The 26,419-nt window shown below is 34.2% G+C and overlaps 1 pseudogene; it reads right to left on the bottom strand.

Annotated features, from left to right (window-relative positions):
* Window positions 1–12,872: 12,872 nt before the first annotated feature.
* LOC129035552 (bifunctional methylenetetrahydrofolate dehydrogenase/cyclohydrolase, mitochondrial-like) lies at window positions 12,873–19,512 on the bottom strand (annotated as a pseudogene).
* Window positions 19,513–26,419: the final 6,907 nt, after the last annotated feature.

Below are 26,419 nucleotides of genomic sequence, written 5' to 3'. Positions count from 1 at the left end.
CAAGATGTTTTCTTTAAAATTGTGGAAGCCAATTAAGATTCTAACTATTAACTCCCATCATTAGTCAGAAATACAATCAGTTTCTCCATATCAGATGCCTTAACTTGAGAAGCAAAGGGAACTTTTACTTTGTGAAAGTAATACTACACCCTTCCAAAAGGAAAATTTATGAGAAGCAGATCTAAACATGTAAAATTCATTGTTTTTAATTTACTAATTAGAAAATGTACACTCTGGGGACAGAGTTTTTAAATTCAGCAAACTGTAGGAATGGATTATTTTAAATTTGGTCCTGTTGGCTATATTGACCCCGAACCTGTAGGAAAGTAAATGAAAAAAGATGAAAAATAAATGAGAGAAGTTAAAGATGCGCTCTAGTTCTGGCATATGTGTATTGAGGTTATTTTTTCTATGTATGTTTTCAAATAAAGCAACCATGCCAGCACTCAGGCTATGTATGAGACCCAATAAAGATTTATTTATTTATTTTATGTTTTTTGTTTGTTTGTTTGTTTTTGAGATGGAGTGTCTGTCGCCTAGGCTGAAGTGCAGTGGTACAATCTTGGCTTACTGCAACTTGTGTTTCCTAGGTCTAAACAATCCTCCTGCCTCAGCCTCCTGAGTAGCTCAGCTAACAAATCCCTGCCACCATGCCTGACTAATTTTTGTATTTTTAGTAGAGATGGGGTTTCACCATGTTGGCCAGCCTGGTCTCGAACTGCTGAACTCAGGTGATCTGCCCTCCTCGGCCTGTCAAACTGCTGGGATTACAGGCTTGAGCCATAGTGCCTGGCCCCAGTAAGGATTTATTAGTGGCTAGTAGGTAACTCACAGAAACAACTGGAGGATTAGGCAGTGACCAAACTACGTAGAAAAACTAGCATGATTACATAACTTACTCTGAGTAAAAAACAATAAATCACCATTCTTACCTCTCAATCCAGGGTAAGCCCAGTCTTTTAAAAGCCTTTTTCTAAACTACAGCCTAGACAAGAATGTGGTTTAATAGAGACAGTTGCATATTTCTTAGTAATTTTTGCCATTGCTAAAATAGCTTGTAGCAAAGACCATTCATGCATTTACTTTTTTTGTAACTCATTTTTATCAAAATTTGTGCAGTTGTAAAATTTTAACAGAAGAATTTCCAAATTGAGTGCTCAAAGTGACTATATATGTACACATATACACACTTTCTTTAAAATTAAGATAACATGTCCTATAGTTTCCTTGTTTATTAAAAAGTGTTTTTCTTGGGTAACTGTAAAAAAAAATGAACACATCTGGGCTTTAATGAATGTAGGTGTTGATTTTTGGAGAAAGAATCAGCATTTCATTGAATATTTTTGATACATTAAGACAATATATAGGCTAGGTATGGTGGCTCACTACTGTAATCCCAGCACCTTGGGAAGCCCAGGTGGGTGGATCGCTTGAGGCCAGGAGTTTGAGACCACTCTGGCCAACATGATGAATCCCCGTCTCTACTAAAAATACAAAAAACAATTAGCTGAGCATAGTGGCGTAAACCTGTAATCCCAGCTACTAGCAAGGTTGAGGCAGGAGAATTGCTTGAACCTGGTAAGCAGAGGGTTCAGTGAGCCGAGATCATGCCACTGCACTCCAGGCTGGGGGACAGAGATGCTGAAAAAAAAAAGACAAAATATATACATTTTAATTGAAATTTTTACTAAGAAAATTGTGGATTCACATGCAGTTGTAAGAAGTTCAAACTACAACAGAACTCTGTGTATGCTTTATTCAGTTTCCACCAATGAAATACGTAAAACCATTGTATGTAGATCTCAAAACTGAACTGTGACTATTTTAAGTCAATTTTAAATTGAAGAGTACTTATCATAGCGAATACATAACTTGTTCTAAATAACACAGTGAGCCATACTGTGCATTCAAAGCCAGATCTGTCTATTCACAAAACCTGTATTTTTCCTAATGGCACAATTAGAATTTACAAAGATAGTGTATGATAGCCTTGCAACAAGAACTTGATGCCCCCCGAGAATACATCAAGTATTATGTGTCAATACCAACATGGTCAAAAAGGATTTCACACAGTCCTTATGAAATGAGTTAAACAACGGAGGAACAACTTGCCTTCAGATATCAGTTGCTAAAATGCCTTAGTTTAGACACTAGAATGCACAAAAATTACCTGGGAAATTTGGAAAAAAGCAAAATTGAAGTAATTCTTTGTTCACAACTACTAAATAGTCTATCGTAAGAGATGGTAATTGTTGCTAACCCTTGACCTGTCCTACACCTGCAAATCCCTTGAAATCTTTGCGTGTGGGAGTGCTTTTCCATCCACATTGCCAGCAGTCTGTCCAGATTGACTAAACTTGGGAGAAAGCAGTGAGCTCTACAAACCGAAACAGAGCTTCCATCTTCACGGTCGGGGCGAATTGCAAAACCAGTGTGAAAAAAAGACAAAATCTTTAATACAGTTTGTAGGGAGGCTGCTTCTGAAAAGCATTTATCTAGGGTATTTTATACAACTCACAAATGTTAATGAAGCTCACACTGGGAGTTAGTGCCAACTCTTTCGTCCTGAGAATTTCATAACTATCAAGAAAAATACAGTCAATCATATGCTCTTGGGCCTTTTGACATGGCAATGAAATTACAGACCATTCTTGAAAATAATTCACAATCTGGTCAGTCATTGCTCAAGTTTTCAGGGTTTCTTTATTTTCCATAGCTTCAGGATAGGCGGGTAAATAGTTGTAGACTTGTCTTCTTGTTAATTAAAAGGTTTTTTTCTGTTGATAATGGCAAGAAGAAGAAAAGGAAAAAAAAACTCTGGGAATAAAAGTCCTGAAATGACTAACTGAACAGGATGAATGTATACCCAGATAAATTGACATAGAACAATCAACTCTGTGACATATTCTAGAAATTCTTCAGACCTTAAAGATGTTAAAAAATATCTAAGAGACCCCAACACAAAACCAAACCAAAGCAAAACAAAAACATAAGTTGCTTACCAAGGAAAAAAGATAACACTTGTTGGAATTAGGCATTTGAAAAGTAATGAAAACAAAACAACAACAACAAAAACAAAAAAGTGGAGCATCATTCAAGAAACACAAGGAAAGGAAGTTCGAATCCATAATATTACAGCTAGGCAATAAGAAGCTGTAGAAAAAATTCTATACATTTGAAAACACTTTCAGTGATGTAAGCATGGAATTTCCTTCAGCAATGTACTAGAGGATGAATTTCATCTAAGAAGTAATTAGGTAAGTACTAGACAAAGGATTGCCAGTAATTTTATTCTAAGACAACAGCCTGGCAGAGCCTAGCTGCCATTCAAGTGATTTGGGAGGCTGAAGCAGACTGCATTTGAGCCTGGGCAACAGAGTGAGACCCTGTCTTTGAAATAAAGAAATAAATAAAGACAAAAGCAAAACTGTGACAAAGATGGAAGAAAGCAAAATAAAAATGCCATATATCATGTCAAAAAGTGAGAACAGAAGGAAAATATTAAGTGGGAAAATGGAAAAACTTATTGAATGTCAAATAAGTGGGTCAATCAGTAAGTAGAAGCTTAGCTACAGAGAACAAAAAGGAAATTAGTGAATAGATGAGCTAAATCATATGTTTGAAAGCTGAAAACAAACTAATTGAAAGGAAAAAATAAGGAAATTATAAAGATGTTAATAAGAAAGTAACTGCTAAAAACAATGAAACTTTTCATTGCTTCTAAAATAAATATCAAAAAATAGCAAAAAAGATATACCACCTAAAGAAAACCCCACTGTATCTCTTTCTCTAACACACACACACACACACACGCACGTGCACACACACACACAAGCAATAAATATAAAATAATATACATAAAGTGTAGAAAATAAAAAGGACCTCAGAAGGCTCTCTTGTTTCTTTTCACCATCTGAGGATACCAGAAGTCACTGCCTGCAACTTGGAAGAGACCCCTCATCAGAACCCAACCATGCACCATGCTGGCACCTAGATCTTGCACTTCTAGCCTCCCAGATTGTAAAAAATAAATGATTGTTGTTAAACCACCCAGTCTATGGTAATTTGTTATAGCAGCCAGAACTAAGACACATGAGAAACATCTACCTAAAAAAAAGTGATTCAGAAATGAGAGAGAGGAAGGGAAGGAAAGTAAGAGGAAAGGAGAAAGAGACAGAAAGAGGAGCAACAAGCTGTCAGGCAAATGGAAATACTACTAAGCAGGCAAGTTTGAAGTCTTTCATCAAACAAGGAAGCACTCAGACCTCAATACATTAGACAACAAAGTTTATTTACGATGCAAAATGATATAATTAACAATCAAAATCTATTAGACATAGTTAGCTTCATACTAAGTAACATACAAACCACCCTTATACTGTAGAACCTAAAGGATACAGAGAGATAAATAGAAAAAAAAACACTAGGAAAGTTTATCACTCTTTGCAAGTTTTTGTGAAAATAGCTGAAGAGGACAAATAAGTAAGCAAGCATATAGAACATATAATCAATATCAATAAAGTAGATAATATAAATATCAAATATTACATTCCGATAATAAAGAATATCCCTTTTCAAGAGCAAATGAAACATACATGAAATGTACTATATATTAAAATGCAGCAGGAAGACAAATACATTTAACAAGATGGAATTTTTATAAACAATAGTCTCCAATCAGAATGTAATAAAACCAGAAATCAATAACAACATTGAAAAGATTCTTCTCATGGAATTTAATTATTTTTATTAGGTTAGGTTTATTATGGTATAATTAAATGCACTAGGACTCACTTATTTTAGGTATACATTTTCATGAAATTTTTAAATTTTAATTTTGATATAAGTTAAATTTGATAAAGTCCAATTTATTAAGTTTATCTTCTGTGATTCATATGTTTTGCATCCTAACACCTTTTTGCCTAACCAAAAACTGCAAGAGTATTCTTCTTTTAAATACTTGCAGGTCTAACATTTAGGTCTATCAATTCATGTTTTTTTTAAAGTAATATAATGTATGGGTACAGTGCTATTATTTTTCATATTAACACCCTCATATTTCAGAACCATTCTTACAAAAGTCATCCATTATCCGTTGAATAACCTGGACACATTTGCCAAAAATTAGTTAAAGTAATTATATGTGTGGGTATATACCTGGTGTGAGTCTGTCTTTGGTTCCTGTCTTTCTTGATTTCTCTTTGTTCATGCTTTATAAGCATTAAGACAAAATAAAGCGACACTTTAACACCTTGCTAAGCAATATTTTTAGCTAGATCACTCAGATAAGTCAGTCTTCTACTTTCCACCTTACCATAGGTGACAATGTTGCCAAACATTCTTAACTATATTTTAAAAATCCCATTTCTAAGTTTCCAGTAAGATTTTTCATACTTTCTTTAAGCCCTCATCTGTGGTATTCTCAAAGCTTATAAAATTTTCAGCTTCTTCAAGGATCTTGATGCTTTCACATATACTTTCTTCAAACTCTTTTTGGTTTCGAAATCCACTCCAACATTGCAGGATTTGGATTTCTTTGTTTAGGTTTGTGTTTTGCTACCCTAACACCCACTCCCAGGATAAAAATAGCTATTATCTAAAGCTGTGTAAACAAGTGCCTTAAGACATAGTGACTTAAAATAGAAAACATGATTTTTGCATATTGGCAAGTTGAGAGCCAAATCACAAATGAAATCCCATTCACAACTGCTGTAAAAAGAATAAAGTACCTAGGCAGAAAGCTAAATAGGGAGGTGAAAGATCTCTATAAGGAGACTACAAACCACTGCTGCAAAATATCAGAAATGACAAAAACAAATGGAAAAACATTCAATGCTCATGGATAGAAGAATCAATATCATTAAAATGGCCATACTGTTCAAAGCAATTTATAGATTCAATGCTATTCCTCTTAAACTATCATTGACATTCTTCACAGAACTGGAGAAAACTACTCTAAAATTCATATGGAACAAAAAAAGAGCCCGAATGGCCAAGGCCATTTTATCTACAATTTTACTAAGCCAAAAGAACAAAGCTGGAGGCATCATGCTACCAGACTTCATGTAGTATGGTAGCTACTATAGTACATCGCTACAGTAACCAAAAATCAGGGTACTGGTACAAAAATAGACAAATAAACCAATAGAACAGAATAGAGAACCCAGAAATAAGACCACACACCTACATCTATCTGATCTTCGACAAAGCTGACAAAAACAAGCAGTGAGAAAAGACTCCCTATTCAATAAATGGTGCTGGGATAACTGGCTAGCCATATGCAGAAGACTGAACCCGAACCCTTTCCTTACACCATATACAAAAATTAACTCAAGGTGGATTAAAGACTTAAATGTAAAACCCAAAACCATAAAAACCTTGGAAGACAACCTAGGCAATACCATTCAGAACATAGGCATGGGCAAAGATTTTATGAAAAAGATGCCAAAAACCAATTACAACGAAAGAAAAATTGGCAAATACAGTCTACTTAAATGAAAGAGCTTCTGCATAGCAAACGAAACCATCATCAGAGTGAACAGACAAACTACAGAATGGGAGAAAATATTTGCAAATTATGCATCTGAGACAGGCGTAATATCCAGCATCTGTAAAACAAATTATTAAACAAATTTACAATAAAAAGCAACCCCATTAAAAAGTGGGCAAAGGACATGAACAGACTCTTTTCAAAAGTTGACATATATGTGGCCAACAATCATATGAAAAAAAGCTCGATATCACTGATCATTAGAGAAATGCAAATGAAAACTACAATGAGATACTATCTCACGCACGTCAGAATGGCTACTATGAAAAAATAAAAAAACCACAGATGTTGGTGAGGTTTTGGAGATGAAACAATGCTTATACACTGTTGCTGGGGGGTGTAAATTAGTTCAACCATTGCGGAAGACAATGTGGTGACTCCTCAAAGACCTAAAGACAAAAATACCAGTGAACTCAGCAATCCCTTTACTGGGTATATACCCAAAGGAATATAAATCATTCTACTATAAAGACACATGCACGCTTATGTTCACTGCAGTACTATTCATGATAGCAAGGACATAGAATCAACCTAAATGGCCATCAATGATAGACTGGATAAAGAAAATGTGATACATATACACCACAGAATACTATGCAGCCATAAAAAAAGAGTGAGATCATGTCCTTTGCAGGGACATGGATGGAGAGTGACAACATTATCCTTAGCAAACTAACAGGAATAGAAAACTAAATACCGCATGTTCTCACTTATATGTGGGAGCTAAATGATAAGAACACATGGGCACATGGAATGAAAGAACTCATGTTGGGCCTTACCAGAGACTGCAAGGTGAAAGGACGGAGAGGATCAGGAAAAACAGCTAATGGGTACTAGGTTTAATACCTGGATCATGAAATAATCTGTACAACAAACCCCCATGACACAAGTTTACCTATGTAACAAACCTATACTTGTACCACTGAACTTAAAATAAAAGTAAAAAAAAAGAATACATGAATTATGTAAGATTTCTGTAGGTCAACAATTTAGAAGAAGCTTACCTGAGTAATTTTGGCTCAGAGTCTCACATCGGGCTGCAGCTAAGCTGTTGATCAGGGCTGCAGTCATCTGAAGGGTAGACTAGGACTGGAGGATTATCTTCCAAGTACTCAACGGTACTTGGCAGGAAACTTTAGTTTCTTTCCAGCCATACAGGACTCTCCATGGGTCTGACTGGTTGATCTCATAACCAGACAGCTGGCTTCCCACAAAGTGAGTGATCTGAGAGAAATAAAGGTGGACACCACAGTCCCTTTCATGACTTAGTTTTGGAAGTGATACACTATGACTTCAACCATATTTATTCATTAAAAATAAGTCATTGAGTCCAGTCCACACTGAAGGGGAAGAAGTTAAGCTCACTTATTGATAGGTACAGCATCAAAGAATTTGTGGACACATTTAAGATAACCACAAGGCAGAAGGAATTTTTTATATATACTGGATATATTGAATGCTATGGCAGAGATTTCAGGGGTATAACTGGTTATAGTGTCATGACCACATAAACAAGAGTTAATTAGTTTAGGAGGTGGCAATATTGATGTATAGGGGCTTGGAAATTAGGAGATTTTTGTGATAAGAAATGTAAATGGACATTAAATAATAAACATTATTTATTTTAATTCAAGTTCTTAAAAAGATTCCAAATCCCTAAGATCATTTCAACTTGTTTGTGTCAGGGAATACTCAGCTTGTGGCCAAGAGGAATACACATTTTCTCTGTTTCCATATTAGATTTTTCTTAAGTTTAAATGTATTATTGAATAAAAGAGTAAAACACATAGAAAATGATATTTAAGAAACAAAATCACTTGGGACATATAAGGTGTATTTTGATATAAACTGTCTTACACTTCTTCAATAAGTTTCCTATGAACAGTGAAATAAATAAAATTATTATGGTTTGAGCAAAGACTGTACAAAGGTTATCCATACACAGGGAAAATAATAATGATGATAACACTAAAGATAGCCTAATGTACTGAGCTGAATACTTATTTGTTAAGCACTCTGACAAGCAATTTATATGCATTGCCTCATTTAGTTATCTCCAAAATCACATGAGATTGATGCAACAAGGAAGTAATTATTTTCCTTAGGAGAATTACATTCTATATTAATATACATGGATATGAATCCAACTTCTCTGAAGTTTTTGGAAGCACTGGGTTTTCTTACTTACATTGCATCTCCTTATTGAAGTGTTAATTGATTCAAGGTCTGCTGCTGCTGCTGATGATGATGATCATTATTATTACACATTATCATGCTTTTGCATTCACCAAATCGCTCATGTTTTAAAAACAAACAAACAACATGTTTTCTACAATTTCAGGCAGTTAAAAGTGAAACAATTTTGCAAAATTTTTATACAATGAGAGAACAAATTTTACTTTTCTAGTGCTTGAACTATGTGGTTTATTCATCTCTCTTAATTTATGTCTAGTTTTCCCAATATCAATTAATTTCATTGTTCTTATTATCTTTAATTCATTGACTAAAGCTTAGCTGATTTATCTCAAACAATTCCAGTGCAATTTTGAAAATAATGATTTTTTTCAATTATAGAATATATAGCATATATGAAAAAGTTCATAAACTTTAAAACAGTATTCAAATATAAAGCATTATCAAGGTATTATTCTAGTCCTGCATATTCCTACATATTCCCCACAAGTGGGGAAATATGTTTTCAATATTATTTTTCTCATTAATGGAAAATATGTATTAATTATAGACTTCAGAAAGTGTTTTAAAAGGGTCTCAACAATAAAATATCTACAAATTAACATGGTTACTTTTCTCCAATAAGTTTCTGGTTATATCCATATCCAAACACATATTTTCAAATATATAAATATACATATTCACATTAATATATAACTATTTTAAAAATAAGATCATACAATGTAAAATTATTTCACTTAAGGTTTTTATCTAAAATATTCCCCTGTACCATTAAATATTTTTTCAAAACACAATTTAAAAACCTGTATGGCATTCTTAAAAACATATACACTGCATTTTACTTTACTATTTTTCTATGGTTGAAATTATAAGTGATGAAACTTGATCACTTTAAACATATTGAAAATATATTTTAAAGGAATTCAAAGTGTTGATATATGAATGTGGTGGGATGTCTTCTTAATATATTCCTCAAGAGAATTCATCAGCCTTCTTTAAGATTGGCCTTCTATGTCCCCAAGTTTCTATTTTTCACTTGTAAATGCTTTAATATCTAGCTACCAATTATAATGGCACTATCACTGTACCTGAGGCATTTAATCATACATGATTCTCCCTTCTTTGCCCAACTATATCTGAATTATCTTGGAGAGAAAAAAGTCGTTATTCTCCGCATGGTTGCAGTAAAACTGTTGGAAAAAAAAAAGTAATATAAAAGATCAAGTAGAAGGGCCCTGCGAAGTGCAATAGAAATTGCACCTAGATGTAGGAGATTGGTTTATACTCCCTGTTGAGCACTCAGATATTTTTGTGCCCTTGGGAAAGTCACTTAAATTTTCTAGACCTTTGACTCCTCAGCTGATAATTTATCTTAAATAGTAATTTTTGACTGTGAAATTTTTAAATTTTTCCTTAGAGGAAATAAATGTCTCAATAGATGCAATCTAATTTCCAGGTGATATATCTGAAGTCAGGTAAAAATTATACAAATTAATTCTATATACTTGGCTAAGTTTAGCACTGAGGCTTTTATAATTAGAGTCTGAGTTACTTGGGATGATTTATTGTCACATGTGGTTAGAGTTCAGAGCATTTTTCTAAATGTTGTTTTTCTACAATTAACTTTTTACCCCTCCATTCACCTCAACACATTTGTTGTGAAGTCTACAATCTTAATATTAGTTTTCATATGAACTTTAGATTTCTATTTTTATCTCTAAAACAGTCCATTTTATTGGTGAAAAGTGTATGTAAATTAGAAATTACGTTGGAAAAAAGTACGTTGTAATATTCAGTCTCATAAGGATGAGATTTTAAAATTGCTTTGGAAAAAAGCATCTCCTAATATCTGATATTTTCCCTTCTCACAAGATATGCTAAGCATGAAGAGGCTCATTCTGCCAGGGTGGCTTGGAAAAATATATAAATGGATAAAACTCGCTCAGTTTATTGTGTATGAGCAGTGAAGTGAAAGGGAGCCTGTCCTAACAGATATTAAAATATATTAAAAGGCTACTAGACTGCTATTGGCCCCGGAAAAAAACTGAAACCAAAGAAACAGAAATCAAAATCTAACAACCAAAAAAGTCCAACATCAATAGAAAAAAATATTCAATATTCAAAAGTGAGATTAGGGCACTCATTAGGCATTGCATCTAAAAGTTACGAGCTTTATTTCACAATTTAACCAAAATGAATTTGATATGAATCAAAGTTAAAACAAGGCTATTTATTTAATTTAAAATAAAACACCATAATTAATATAATAAAGTTTAATGTATTTTATTACTATGACTACCATATAAATTTTTTTAGCAAAACATGAAAAATAAAAACCTGCATAGAAAAAATAGTAAATGTGACAGCAAAAGCCATTGTAACCAAAATGCAAGAAAGAAACAAAAACAACAAAAACTGAAGAAAGCAACTGCATCACAGTCAGTATCACAGGTAAATCATTACTTAATATCTTTAACACATAAGGAGATTTTATAAGTCAATATAAAAATTTTATGTGGGATAAGAGGGAAATGACACAGAAATTGGATTAGAAAAAAAAAAATACAAAAGGCAAATAAACACATGTAATATATTTGACCACACTTGTAAGCTTATATATTTGTCCACATTTGTAAACAAAATTAAGCAAAGAAAAAATAGTTTTGCCTGCAAAGTTTCTGTTATAAATAATGTAACACACTATCATAGATTATGGTGCAGAAGCATAAACTTCTTTAGCCTCATTTATTGTCAAAAGCTTTCAAAGTTCATGTCTTTCACTCTAGTAATTCGCTTCCAGCAATTTATCTCAAGCTAAAAATGGACAAGTGTGTAAAGGTGTTGTTAAAAGGATATATCGGAATAACTTATATCAGTGAAAAACCGGAAGCAATTTAAATGTCTTTCAATAGGAGAATTATTAAATTAATCATGGTATATTCCTAAAAGGAAAGCTGTGTTGGTGAAAATAATGGCAATTAATTTATATATTCATTAACAGGGAAAGATGTATACAATATGTATTTATAGTACTTTTATTTATTGTTTATTTAATGTATTGTCTGCACTTATTTGTGTGTGTGTGTGTATTGTTAAAACATTAAAACCCTCTACTCAGAAACTCGGAAAAAAATTCAATATTAGTTCCAGCTCTTAAAAGTCTTTTGGGGAAGTCAGTGGGGTACATCACTGAAAAACAGAAGGGTGCTGACAACTCTTTGGTGGAAAAATAAGTTGCAGACTTATACAAGTTGCCCAAATGATTATCAAGCCGAGTTTGTTTTTCAGAAATAGGTTTCAAGAAATTTCAAAGAAGCTTTACAAATACCCCCTAACAATACAAAAATTTAACAATAAAGTTTAAATATATAGCAAAAGCCAAATAGGATAACAAACATGAATAATTTATGAAACAAGCCTTTTAATCCTAGAAAACTGAAATGGAGAGACCACACACTTAAGGGTAACATACCTAAAATGAGGACTAATAGCAAATAAAACAACTCTAAAGGTTTCCCCAATGACTAAGCCACAAAAAGACAGCTTAGGAAAATTATCAACATTTTTTCAACTTGAATGTGTTGTTTAATGCATTTCTCTTTTTCCCTAGGCAATTTGGTTCTACTTGGATAAATCTGCATATATATGAGTAATGTTTTTTCTACTCAGTTACTACCATTTTTTTTCTTTACACCTTTTCCCTAATTTTCTCCAGAAATATTTTTCTTTTGGTTTGAGCAGTTGAACTGACAAGGTTTGGAAACTAGAATGAGTATTAGCTCTTATTGGAACAGCACTTGAGAAATGCAGTCCTAGAAAAGGCCAATTTTTTAACTGAAGTGGCTTGATAAAGTTAAGCATCCATTCTCAGTGTGACAGTGACTCCCATGTTACTAACTAGGTCAATGGCTGCTCTTGACTAGATCGCATAGCCCTTGCATGATACTAGAATGTTCCCTGGTGAGGCATTGCAGAGTTATGTGCTCAAACACCCAAGCACTTAAGGTTTCAATGAATACAAAGCATCATTTTAATCTATTTTAGTATAAAATAAACAAAAAATACTGCTGACGTGCTTTGCTTCTTGAACTGGCTTGGAGTGCTGTTCATGACATAGAAGACACAATAGTTAATGAGTAGCTACTACAAACTCTTTAGACTTCAGCACTTACTGCTCTCCAGGCCTCAGCAATGTTTTGGCAGTAATAATCATATTCTCCATTATCATCATAACTGTCCTGGGACGAACACCCCAAGGAACTGGAATGATGTAAGCAGCTTTTTTGTGATTCCTTCAAAATCCACATCTCCAACCAACTTGGGTTTAGCCATTATGGGATCTTGAACTCTATGTATTCTCATGTCAATGATTACTTCTTCTCCCTTGACATCTGCTGTGATCAGATTTGGAATGCCTGAGGCAGATACTACAATATCTGCAAGAATTATATTTTTCTTCAACTGCTCTGTGGGAGTGTACTGATGAGATATTGTAACTGTGGCATCACCTCCAGGACTTTCATGTACCCCATCTGTGTTTAATAACATTAAAATGAGCATCCCAACATTTTTTTTATTTCCCAGCTGCAATCACATTCTTCTCTAGGGCTGGAATGCCAGTTCACTTCACCATTTCCCACATACCCTATGGGGGAGCTGGTAGCATGGAATACTGGTGAGAACACATTCGACCAACATCCCAACATTAAGTACATGAAAGCAATCAACATCCCTGTCTGGAGAAACAGTATTACGGGTCTTTCTCTCATCGATGTGATCTGGAATAGGCCCCTGAACAAGGAGGCCATCTACATTATCATCATTCTTCAGTTTATTGATTAAATTCAACAATAGCTTCTCTGAAATTGAAGCTGATTTTACAACTGTCTCGATGCCAATTTTTACATCTTCAGCTGTCCTGGTTTTCTTGAGGATATAGGAATGACTTGCAGGATTATTATCGACCAGAACCAGGCTCAGGTGTGGTCCTTTGTTCCCAGAAGCCACCCACTCTTCCACCTGCTGCACTTCCTGCTTGATCGGCTCAGCCATTTTCCTTTAAGAAATGACAACAGCTTTCTTTTATTATTATTATTATACTTTAAGTTCTAGGGTACATGTGCACAACGTGCACGTTTGTTACATATGTATACATGTGCCATGTTGGTGTGCTGCACCCGTTAACTCGTCATTTACATTAGGTATATCTCCTAATGCTATCCTTCCCCACTCCCCCGACCCCACAACAGTCCCTGGTGTGTGATGTTCTCTGCACTTCTCTTGGGTTTATGCAAACATACACACACACACACACATCTTTGATGCATAATAAATATATTTACACATAATCATCCTTGATATATAATAGATATATTTACACATATCCATAAGGAGATATATATATATATCACCTTATATATGTATATATACTGTATATATAAATACTCAGAGAGAAGGACTTAACTTGCACTTAATAAAACGTTTCCTTTGAAAGCAATACACTTAGAGAAAATGGTAGCTGCATATTCAGATAAAAATGATATACTAATGTTAAGCCATGGGGTTGTGGGAGAAGCCAGTGTTGCAAGTCTTACTCTTTGCTTCCAAACACAAGTTCTGTGCGTTAGGCCAAATTGTGAATTCCTGCGAGGTGGAAGGGAAGATGGCGGAGGTGACAGCTCTGCACCGCGTGAGCACTAGGGCGGCAGAGGGGGCAGACATTAGAGCAGTTGCTGGGAAACTATTGTCTATTCTTTTAAAGAGCCCAGTTGTATATCCATCTGTTTTCCCCTAAATGACATTGCTAAAAATGCCACTGTCAGAAACACTCAGTTTATACACACACACACGTATAAAATTATAAACATATCCTGTCATTATTTTTACATTTTAAATAGCTCACAACATTCATTTTTCTGTGAACAAGTTTCTTTTTTTAGACTTTTATTTTAGATTTGGGGATATATGTGAAGGTTTGTTACCGAGGTAAACACGTATGTATGGTGGCGGTTTGTTGTACATAGTATTTCATCACCCAGGTTTTAAGCCAGTGCTAAAATGATCGGCAAAGAAGCTAGAGAAGGTCATGTTAAAAGGAAGTTGTAAATCATAACTTGATATAAAATAACATTATAAAGTATTTTATTATAAACTAATAAAGTCATTTATATAATTTAATAAAAATATTTACAATTTTGGCTAAAAAGTAATAACGTTGAAATGTTGATCAATATATTCTGTATTCCTTACATATTTAATATGTAGGCTTATAGATGTTAACTTTTACATACTTCAGTCTGTTAACATGTGGTCCTTGAACTTGAATTAACACAAGACTTTTCTGATGTTTTTGGAACTAAGTATCTCTTAATGTTCACAGTAAGCTACCTTTGTAGTGAATTTCACAGTGTAAATTAGTTAAGTGATTGTATATCCATTTTTATGCCTTATGACATTTCATTTGATCCTGTATGGTGATGTAAAGTTTGTATCTTTAAAAATAGTATTTCTGAAATGAATTTGAAATTCATTACTGCTCAGAAAAGGGAAAAAAAAAGGTTTGAGTTGGAGTTACTCATTCTCACATTGCTTCACAGCCTTCCTTCACTAATATTGATATTTAAAAATATATTCACACATATCATTGGTTTGCATGTATGTTCCATTATTAAATAGATTCTGGTTAGGCTTTGTATATCTAGAAGTTTTTGATATATATTTAAAATATGTTTGATTTATTAACAATTAACTTTGATCATCATAGCAGATTACTGAGTAAGCATTATAAGATAATTTGATGACAAGAAAAGTGATAAGTGTATGAGTGCATGATTAGAGACATCCAAGGTTGGTTTCTTTCAAGATGCAAAAAGCAAAGTGAGGAAAAAGCCCTAGGAAAACTACATAAAAGAGGCTCTATTTCATTATTATTACTTGTTTTAAAAGTTACCAAATATTATCTAAATCTGCTCTAATTTAAGGTATTTAAATTTTTCAATGGGACTGCAATTACCATGTCCCTTATCTTTCAATATAGTCCTTGTAGATAAAATGGAGCATTAGTGACACTGTTGTCAAAGCCGCTTTGGTGAATGTTTACAAAACATCATAATTTACATAGCACAAAGGAGGTTTTCTGCACTTAATGTCTGTCTTTATCTTCTGGATAAACACTTGTTCTCAGATTTAGCTAGATCCCCTGGTAAGTTTCTGATGATCTCAGATATTTTCATTTTGTCCACATATCCAGATGAACTTTTTGGTTTTCTTATTTAACAAAATGCTGCCAGGGGCTGCTTTACAGTCATGCAATCTGTGTAGTCAATTTCACACAACTCTACCTTTGGAATGATCCTACACTTGGTTAAGTGCTTGCTGTTGCTATCCTAAAAATATTAATTGTTTTGTACAAGGGCCTCTGAAGTTTCATTTTTCACTGGGCTCTCAAAATTAAGTAGCCAATCTGGTTTATTCCTATAAGGTATCAAAAATAATGAATGATACAGAAAACTGGAATTCTGTTTGTGACTTTTCTAGACTCTGTTTTTAACTTATTATTTTGAAAACATTATTTCAGTGATTTGAATGAGTTCCCCCAAAGTTCATGTGTTGGAAACTCAATCTCCAGCACAACAATGTTGGGTGGTGGGGACTAATGAGAGGGAACTGGTATATTATGGCCAAGTCCTTATGATTAGATTAATGTTGTTATTGCAAGAGCAGTTTAGCTATAGCAAGAGTGGGCTCCTGGTGTCTCTCTCTTTTGCATGTGCTCACTTGTCTTTCCATCTTTCTGCCATGAGATAACACAGCAAGAAGGCCCTCACTAGATGTGACTGCCCAATCTTGGACTTCCCAGTTTTTAGAACCATGAGCCAAATATACCTCTATCCTTTAGAGGCTATCCAGCCTATGGCAGTCTGTTGTAGCAACAAAAAATGGACTAAGACAAATATAGACTCAGAGAGGTTTACAAAATTAGTACAGAGAGGTAATATATACTATTCACCCAACTTCCCCCAATGATAAAATCACACAACTACAGTGCAATGTCAAAACAAAGAAATGGACATTGATACAATCTGTAGACATTGTCCACATTTTAACAGTTTTTATATACACTCAGTTGTGTGTGTGTGTGTGTGTAGTTTTATACAATTTTATCACTCAAGATTCGTGTGGCCACCACCACAATAAAAATGCAGAACTGTTTAAGCATCAAAAGAGAGCTTCCTTGTACCCTACAAAGGGGTACCTTTATAGGAAGAGGTATTATTTTAAAGACATGACTTCACTTACCAAATCAGAACAACACATTGTGCATTACATCTGACGTTAAGTATGCACTATTTGCTAAAAACCATTTAGTGCTTTCCACACATTAACGTTTTTAATACATGTAAAAACCCTATGAGGTAATTATTCTTACTCACGTTTAACAGTCAGTATACTGATAAGTGAATTGTCAGAATATGTAAGATACTGACTGATTCCTTAACAACTGTACTATGCTGACTCTCTAAATAATAAATATATTTTAAAAACTCACTTTTGCTATATATTTATCTTTAAAGTTGTCCAGGTGTTGTGTTAATTTTAAATCACAAGCATTATTTTTCATTATTTTTGGTAAAACATTTTCTTATTTATGACCCCTGCTTCTAATCCTACATCACTTAGTAAATTTTTTACCCTAAATCCTCCCAATTTTTTAAATAACATATACTTTTAAATGAGCAATTGTTTTGAAAAATATTAATGTATATAATTAATAATTTTATGAATCCTAAAGGTTTTTATAATATTTTAAATTTGTGAAATCAGTTTATGAGACACTAATTTCAGGTTTTGCAGTAAAAATTTAACCATCCATTTCCAGCAAGCCAAGATTTGTGGAAATAACTATAAATCAGGCAATTAAAATGAAGTTTTAAGTTATTAAATATGTTAATTATAGAAAGTATTTTTGCCTTTATATAAGGACATTAATTTATAATTTAATGTAGAGAAATTAAAACATATAATTTCAAGTGTATTACTGCCATTTATTAGAAATACCATATCTAAGTGAATTTCTATTCTAAAAAAACCATAAAATAAATGATCTCTCAAGGACTAAACTTTAAGTTCCATTATTAGATATTGTTTATGTTATATCTGAGCATGTACAACTGATGTACTGTACTACGTATTTGGGTTTAAATATTTCACAAGAACTTTTCAATTAGATGTGTTGTGTGTGCCCAGGAGTGATCTTTTATTTTTATTGTTTCTTTTAGGAAATGATGTATGACAGAATAATCTTGGAGTGCTGGGTTCTAATATTGTTTGCTGTAAAGTAGGGTTGTTTTGTTTGAAATTCTGATTATTACCTATCAATTTTATTCATAATAAATACACATTTTTTGCTATAAATTTGATCTGCTATGTAAAACACTTTCATTTCGTTTCTGACTAGAAACTGACTAGAAGCAGTTAATGGGCAATTCTCTCCTGGAAATGAATCGAAACAGCAAGTAAATATTAGCACTTCAAGGAGATCATCTTAAGTGAAGTACACTGGAATCAATTGGAGAAGTGACAAGAACATGGAAAGCAGAGGAAAGTGAAGCCCGGTAGCCTGCTGAGCTGGGATCAGCATGGAGCTGGGAGAGGCTTCCTAATGTGGAGAAGGGGTGAGTGAGGGAGAGACCTCTAGGGTTCCACACTTCCACCGTGGATGTTTACAATCCTAGACACAGAGTAGAACCCTTGGACCTCACAGGCCTCCAGACCAACAGATAGCTGCTTGGAGACTATTCAGAGGCACTGCTAGAGCCCTTGTTGAATCCCACAGTAATCTGATTCCTGAGCAGCCTGGTGCCAGCTGCTGCCACCCTGCCAGGGGTGGAGCAAGGAAGCCAGACACTTTTATGTGCCACAAAAACAGATACTGCAGCCATGGTATGGAAGAGTAGGCAGACTACATACCACACAATGATCTGCCTCCCCTGCTTCTCACTAAACAGTGTCTGCCCACTTCAGCGTCAGGTCCCCAGCATAGCCACCTTGCCCCATGTGAGAAGTAGTGCTGTCGGCCAACATTATTCTGAGAGCCCTGCTCCCAGAGGCTGGTGATATGCCCTTAGGCTCCCATGGTACCTGCTGCCACTGCTTCTATTGTCCCTGCCAACCCTGGGCCAAGGAGGGAGTTGGTAGGCCAGGTACCTAAGTGTAGCCCTAACAGCACAGTGCATTGCTACTTATGTGTGGGGGAGTGAGTGTGAGCAATCCATTTACCTTGCAGCTTCCAGACTCCATAGTTCCAGTTGAGGTGACTCTGGCTTTCCCAATGAAAGGCCTATAATGCAGCCACCTTGCTCCTACTGGACCATTTCAGCTGTGGCCCAAAGCACTTCTGAGAGCCCAGCCCACATAGGCCTGTAATCACCTGAGCGTTCTGCCATTCTGCCACCAGCTGAGCATTCTGCCTGCCCCTGCCTGAGAGTTCTGCTGGTGTCTTGAGGAACAGCCCAACCCTACCTATCAAGCCAGTACCTGAATTCTGGGGCCCTGAGAACAAGTCCACTAACCTGATATTTGTCTAGTCCCTTCAGGACTTGCACATGCTGTTCAGTTGGCCATCTAGGGGCCTGAGAATTGGAGTATTACCTAGCTCGGTCCAAGGTTGCTTGCACCTGATCGGTCCCTTGGGGCCTGAGGATGGGCCAACCCAATCAGCTGAAATCACCACACCTGACACCCACCTGCACATGCCAAAAGGTAGAGCTTCTGCCCTTCTTTATACAAAGTAGCAGTGTTACTTCATTGGAGAACAGGAAGTCACAAACATGCCTGTACAGGGCTGAGTGAAGAGGTCCTTGTCCCAAAATCGTTTCTGCGGAGTGCTTCAGGGCAGTCATTTCCTATGGCTCTCATCTATGCTGTAGCCTGGAAGTAGACAACAGTGTGTGTCTGAACCAAGAGCCAAGAGCCCTGGGACAAGGGTGTGTTATGAAAACACATCATGTTCCTGACAATCTAGGATGTGGAGCTGGTGCCACCTTAACCTCCACAGAGACCTTAGCACATTTTTTCAGTAGCTTTCCCAGCTGCCCTGTCAGGGTTGGTGGCTGTGCTCATCATTTGGGTATTCATATGCAAACCAGGTGGCCCAGCTCCACAAAACCATCCCCACAACCCCATAACTGAAAATGAAGCTCAGGGCACCAGTCATTCTACTGTCCAGCCTATTATCTGAAACAACAGAGAGCACCTTATGACTAACAAAGATCCAGTATATATTAATCTGCTTTTTCTATAGCTGGCTGTTACCCACAAGCACCACCTACTAGTTTGTAGGCTGAATAGCACAACCCAACATAAAACTGGCCAACAGACATGCACGGGGCTATAGAAGCAAAGTCAAAAGACTCTATCCAATATACTCTACAGTCACAACTTCATGGAGGGTTGAAATAAAATAAAATAAGAAGGGAGGAACAAAACCAACCATGTGAATGTAAATTCACCAACAAGAAGTGTAAGCCAGATAAAAACGAACCACTGTAAGAATTTTTAGCACCATGAAAAATCTGAAAGCCATGACCCAACTAAAGGACCATAATAGCTCTCTAATAATGAACTTTAATCAAAAAGGAAATTCAGAAATAACAGATAAGGAATTCAAAGTGTGGATTGTAATAAAGATCAATAGGGTTCAGGAGAAGTTTCAAAACCAACACAAAGAAACCACAAAAGCAATTCAGGAAATGAAGAGAGAGATATATCTTAAAAACAAACAAACAAACAGAACTTTTGGAAATGAAGAATTCACTTGAGAAATTTCAAGGTACAGTTGAAAGCTTTAATGATAGACCAGACTGAGCAGGAGAAAGAATTTTAGAGATTTAAGACTGATCTCTTAAATTAACCTAGTCAGGAAAACAATAAAGAAAAAAGAATTTTAAATAGCAAACAATGCCTTCAAGAAATATGGAATTATATAAAGTAACTAAACCTATGATTTACAGGCATTTCTTGGGGATAAGAAAAAGTAAGACATTTTCAAAACATATGTAAGAGTGTAATGGATGAAGTTTCCTGATCTTGCTAGAGATGTAAACATCAGATATAAGAAATTCAGAAAACACCTGAGAGATACTATGTAATATGAACATTACCAAGGATAATAGTCATCAGACTATCTGATATGGTTTGGCTGTATCCCCACCTAAATCTCATCTTGAATTTCCACGTGTTGTAGGAGGGTCCTGGTGGGAGGTAACTGAGTCATGGGGGAAGGTCTTTCTCCTGCTGTTTTCATATGAATAAGTCTCACAAGGTCTGATGGTAATATAAGGGTTTCCCTGCACAAGCTCTCTCTCTTTGCCAGCTACCATCCATGTAAGATGTGACTTGATCCTCCTTGCCTTCTGCAATGATTGGAAGGCCTCCCCAGCCATGTGAAACTGTAAGTCCAATAAACCTCTTTCTTTTGTAAATTGCCCAGTCTCAGATATGTCTTTATTAGCAGAATGAAAACAACCTAATACACTATCCAAGGTCTACATGAAAGAAGAAGTCTTAAAAGAAGCTAGAGAGAAGCATCAATTCATCTATAAAGAGAATTCCATCAGACTAACAGTGGACTTTTCAGAAGAATTATCACAAACCAGAAGAGTTTGAGGGCTTATGTTCAGCTTCCTTAAACAAAAGAAAAATGCCAGACAAGAATTTTATATCATGCCAAACTAAGCTTCATAACTGAAGATAAGTAAAGTTTTCCCCAGAAAAACCAATGCTCATGGAAGTTGTCATGACTAGACCATCCCTACAAGAAATACTCAAAGGAGTTCTAAACATAGAAACAAAAGGATAATGCTTGCTATCCTAAAAGAATACACAAGTACAAAACTAACAGATCCTATGAAGCAATAACATCATTGAGACACCAAGGCAACTAGCTAACGAAACAATCAAAGTAACAAAACCTCAAATATCATTATTAGTCTTAAATTTAATGGTCTAAATGCTCAATGTAGTAAATATAGAGTGCCAAATTGGATTAAAAAACAAGACCTAATGATCTGTTGCCTATAAGAGACCTATCTAGTGGCAAAAGAAACTTACAGATTCAAAGAGATGAATAAATATATATCATTCAGAAGGAAAACAAAAGTGAGCAGAAGTAGCTATTCTTTTATAAGATAAAACAGACTTTAAACCAACAATAATAAAAAAAGGACCACTATGTAATGATAAAGCGTTCAATGCAATATGAAGATTTAACTATTCTAAATGTGTACGAACCCAACACCAGAGCACCCAGATTTATACACCAAATACTACTAGACCTATGAAGACAAATCGATAGGAATGTAACAGTGGGAGATTTAAGTACACCACTGACAACACTAAATCAACAAAGAAAGGCACAAAGATTTTGAGGCACAAAATCAACAAAGAAAGCCTGGAATTAAAATGGGCTATAAAACAAATGGACCTAATAGATATTTAAAGAACATTATACCTCCAAACTGAAGCAAATACATTTTTCTCATCTGTGCATGGAACATTCTCAAAAATTGACCATATGCTTGGCCACAAAGCAAGTTTTAAGAAATTTAAGAAAAAAAACTTAATCATGCAGTATCTTCTTGGACCACAGTGGGATAAATTAGAAATCAACAGCAAGATTAATTGTCAAAACAACACAAATGCATGGAAACTAAACAACTTGCTCCTGAATGACTTTTTGGTTAAAAAAAAAAAAAGAAAAAAACTAAAGCAGAAATTAAAAAAAATTAAATGAATGAAAATAGAGACACAACATACTAAAACTTCTGAGATTCAACGAAAGCAGTGCTAAAAGGAAAGTTTATAGCACTAAATACCTACATCAAAATGAAAGAAAAGAACTCAAATTAACAATGTGTCACACCTCAACAAACTAGAAAAGCAAACAATATCCAAATTTAGAAGCAAAAAATAACAAAGATCAGAGCATAACTAAACAAAGTTAAAACAAAAAATGATATAAAGGATCAACAAATGAAACAGAAAGTCAAATACTGCACATTCTCATACATGGGGAATAAACAATGAGTACACGTGGACATAAAGATGGAAATAATAGATGTTAAGCATTCCAAAAGAGGGAAGGATGGGAAAGGGATGAGTTGAAAAATTACCTGTTGAGTACCATGTTCAGTATTTGGGTGATGGGTAAACTTGAAGCCAAATCCCCACCAGTATGCAATATACTCATGTAACAAACCTTGTACAAGTACCTCCTGAAACTAAAATAGAAGCAAACAAACAAAAAATACTTTCAGAATTAGATAGTTTGTGCTTGTTCAGTTAGTAGGTAAATTTTATTTAATAGTATACCTTATGTGCTTTCTATTTATATGTACGTAAAAATCTGAGGCAATAAAAGTATAGTCTTAAAACATAGCAAGATGAGTAGGACTAGAAAATAGTTAAATGATAAATCGTCATCAAGGAAATATAAAATTGATTCTGAATTTGGTTATGTACCCTAGGAATATGTGAAATTTATCGAATTTTTAGTGCATAATAACGGGCTTGGGGAAAAAAATCCTAACTTCTGAAAATCCAGAACTCAATGATAAATAGGAAAATGACCTTATGACTCTTCAATTCACCTACTAAGAGATGTTCTATTGAGGCCATAATACTCACAATGTATGTACCCTAAAATATACCTTCTATGTTTGTCAGTTTCACTCATTCACAACTCATATTTTAAAATGTGACATTTTAGATGTGTTCTGTAATTCACATGCTCTCTCCTGTCACTACTCTAAACAAGAAAATCAGTAGCCAGAAAAATTATCCTAGATATTGTCCAGATCCAGTAGTCACTTCTGATACCAAATAGTCTATAGTGAACCTAGGATGTTTGAAACTAAACATCTGTACCTAGGTTTCTTACCTTGTAATCTTGTGTCAGTTCCTAAAGGCAAAGACATTAGTTTCCTCCTTTTTCTAATTTTCTGATATGTTTATCATGCTTGCTGCAACTCTGTATTTTCCAATACAAATCTATTCCTTTTCTATTTACCAGTGAAACAGTAAACATGTACTGAAAATTTATTTAATAATTAATTTTATTAAAGAGCAATTTGTGGAGGATTTATACAACTTTTTTATTTTATTAAGAAATTATATAAAGTAAAATGTGTAGATAATAATATAGTGAATACCTGCATATTTACCAACCAAGTTAATGTTAAAATATTACAATTATTAGTTGAAGTTTTCTGAATTGTTCTTTCTCTCTCACAAAGGACATCACAAACATTTAGTTTTTATCATAATTATACACATTTTACACTTAGGATTCCCATGCATATGAACTATGTAATATGGAATATTGTTTTGAATGCTTTTGAGATATAAATAAACTATGTCATACTCCACTTATAAGTTTGAGATCTTTCCCACCTGTATGTTAAGGAGAGTTCAGTCAAATTAATTGTTTTTTATTGTGTAAATATCTCTTTTATTTATTCTTGTTTTGACGAACATATAGGTCATTTTCAAATTTTACCTATTCTGAAATAATTGTTATAATAACAATGTTCTAGCCTTACATGTAAAAAGCTAGAAATCACCATTGCGTCCTAACAGCAAACAAAAAAGTTGAACAAACTGAAAAATCAACAACTCTTCTTCTATTTGACAGGTTGGGTCACAGGGCAAATAATTGCTTCCAAAATTGGAGAAACCAACAGGCAAATGCTGTTTTGTGTTCTATTTCTTCCTTTGTCAGTCTGATAAAGAACTTTTACAGTTTTACGAATTATTTTTAAAGAAAATTATCTACTAGACTGAATGATTTTATGACTGGGCAATAAGTTTATCTTGAACCCTAGTCATATTTCTACTCACCATGGTTTTACAGTAATGGCATCTTTCCTTTCTTAATTTCTATTTATGCTTTTCCTGCTTTTATGTTTTTTCTTGATTAATGACTTACAAAGCTTATTTTTTTCATTTTTTCCATGAAACGTCTTTTACCTTTGTTGATATTCTGTATTCCATCTAGATCTTAGGATTTACTAATTTATATTCTCAAAAATACATTTTTAAGTATTTTATTTATTTGAATTTATCACATTAGAGTTTTACAAATTGATTAAGTTGTATGCTTAGCTTAGTTCATTAAACATACATATTTTTAAATCTTAGCCTTGAGCACTATGCATTTTACTTTCTGTACCAAACACTTTACTAATTACAAATGTTTTGACATTTTATATTCTAAATATCATTCACTTCTGATTATTTTATAAGCTACATCTTTATTACTACTTTGACTCACAAAATATTTAGATGTTTTCAAAGGTCTCAGTTATGGAATTTTCTTTTCACTTGTCATATTTTTGTCCTCAAATTCTAATTTAAAGGCATAATTGCAACAAAAATCTCAGTCTAAAAATCTCCAGTTTTAATATATTTTGAGTCCTAGTACATAGTATTTACTGAAGTTGCATGTGCTTGAAAATCTTGTGTATTTTCTAATTTTGTGATTTAAATTTTTATATTTGACTTTTGGGAGATCGTTTGTTCAATTTTTGTTTTTAAAAATGTCTAAATTTAATTTATATTTTTGTTTATTTGATCACTTAAAGAGAGCTGTGTACTAATATCTTTCATTATGAAGGGGAATTTGATTTTTAGCAGTATTCTTTCCTTTGTTACTTTACCTGTTTTGAAACACAAATATTAGTTAACAATATAATTGGTTATCACGTAAAGCTTGATATACCTAAAAATGTTCACTTTTCTTTAAATCTAATTTTGCCTAATGTATCAATTCATGCTCATTTTTGGATTTTGTTTGTTCCCCAGCTAAATCTTTTTTCTTTCTACCTTTGTTTGTTTGTTTGTTTGTTTGTTTTTTGAGATGGAGTCTCACTCTCTTGCCCAGGCTGGAGTGCAGTGGCATGATCTAGGCTCACTGCAACCTCTGACTCCCGAGTTCAAACAATTCTCCTGCGTCAGCCTCCTGAGTAGCTGGGACTAAAGGCGCCTGCCACCACACTCAGCTAATTTTTGTATTTCTAGTAGAGATGGGTTTTCACCATTGTTGGCCAGGATGGTCTCAATCTCCTCACCTCGTGATCCACCCACCTCGGCCTCCCAAAGTGCTGGGATTACAGGGATGAGCCACCGTGCCTGGCCAATCTTCTTTATATTGACTGAGTGCACCTAGTAAAATGCGTTGCTATTTCTTTCTCTTTTTTAATTTATTCAATTGTAATTATTTTGATCATTAAGACAGACATTTAGACCATTTCTAATATAGTTTGTCTCTTGTTATACTTAGATTTCTTTTGTTTTTGCTCAGAACTTTGAAAAACTTTATCTACTCAACTCTAGCTTCAATATTTTCTCCTTAAAAGTTTTCTACACTGTATAATAGCAATCATTTGTGTGCCTCTAATTTTATTTTAAATATTTTATTTCTTTTGGGTGTTTAGCAGTTTCATTTCAATTTATTTAGATGTGATTTTTTTTCTTTATCATATTTGGAATTTATAAAGTTTCCTAGTATCTGGTGATATATGCCAGTTTTCTCTTGAATATTTCCTTCCCTAGACATTTTAATCTTTTTTTCCCCTAAATTTTCTATTTATTTCATTTCATATAACTTTTGTTTAAAGC

The sequence above is a fragment of the Pongo pygmaeus genome, chromosome 3 (genome assembly GCF_028885625.2).
Source record: "Pongo pygmaeus isolate AG05252 chromosome 3, NHGRI_mPonPyg2-v2.0_pri, whole genome shotgun sequence".
Lineage (NCBI taxonomy): Eukaryota > Metazoa > Chordata > Mammalia > Primates > Hominidae > Pongo > Pongo pygmaeus.
This window is presented reverse-complemented; position numbering and strand designations above follow the sequence as displayed.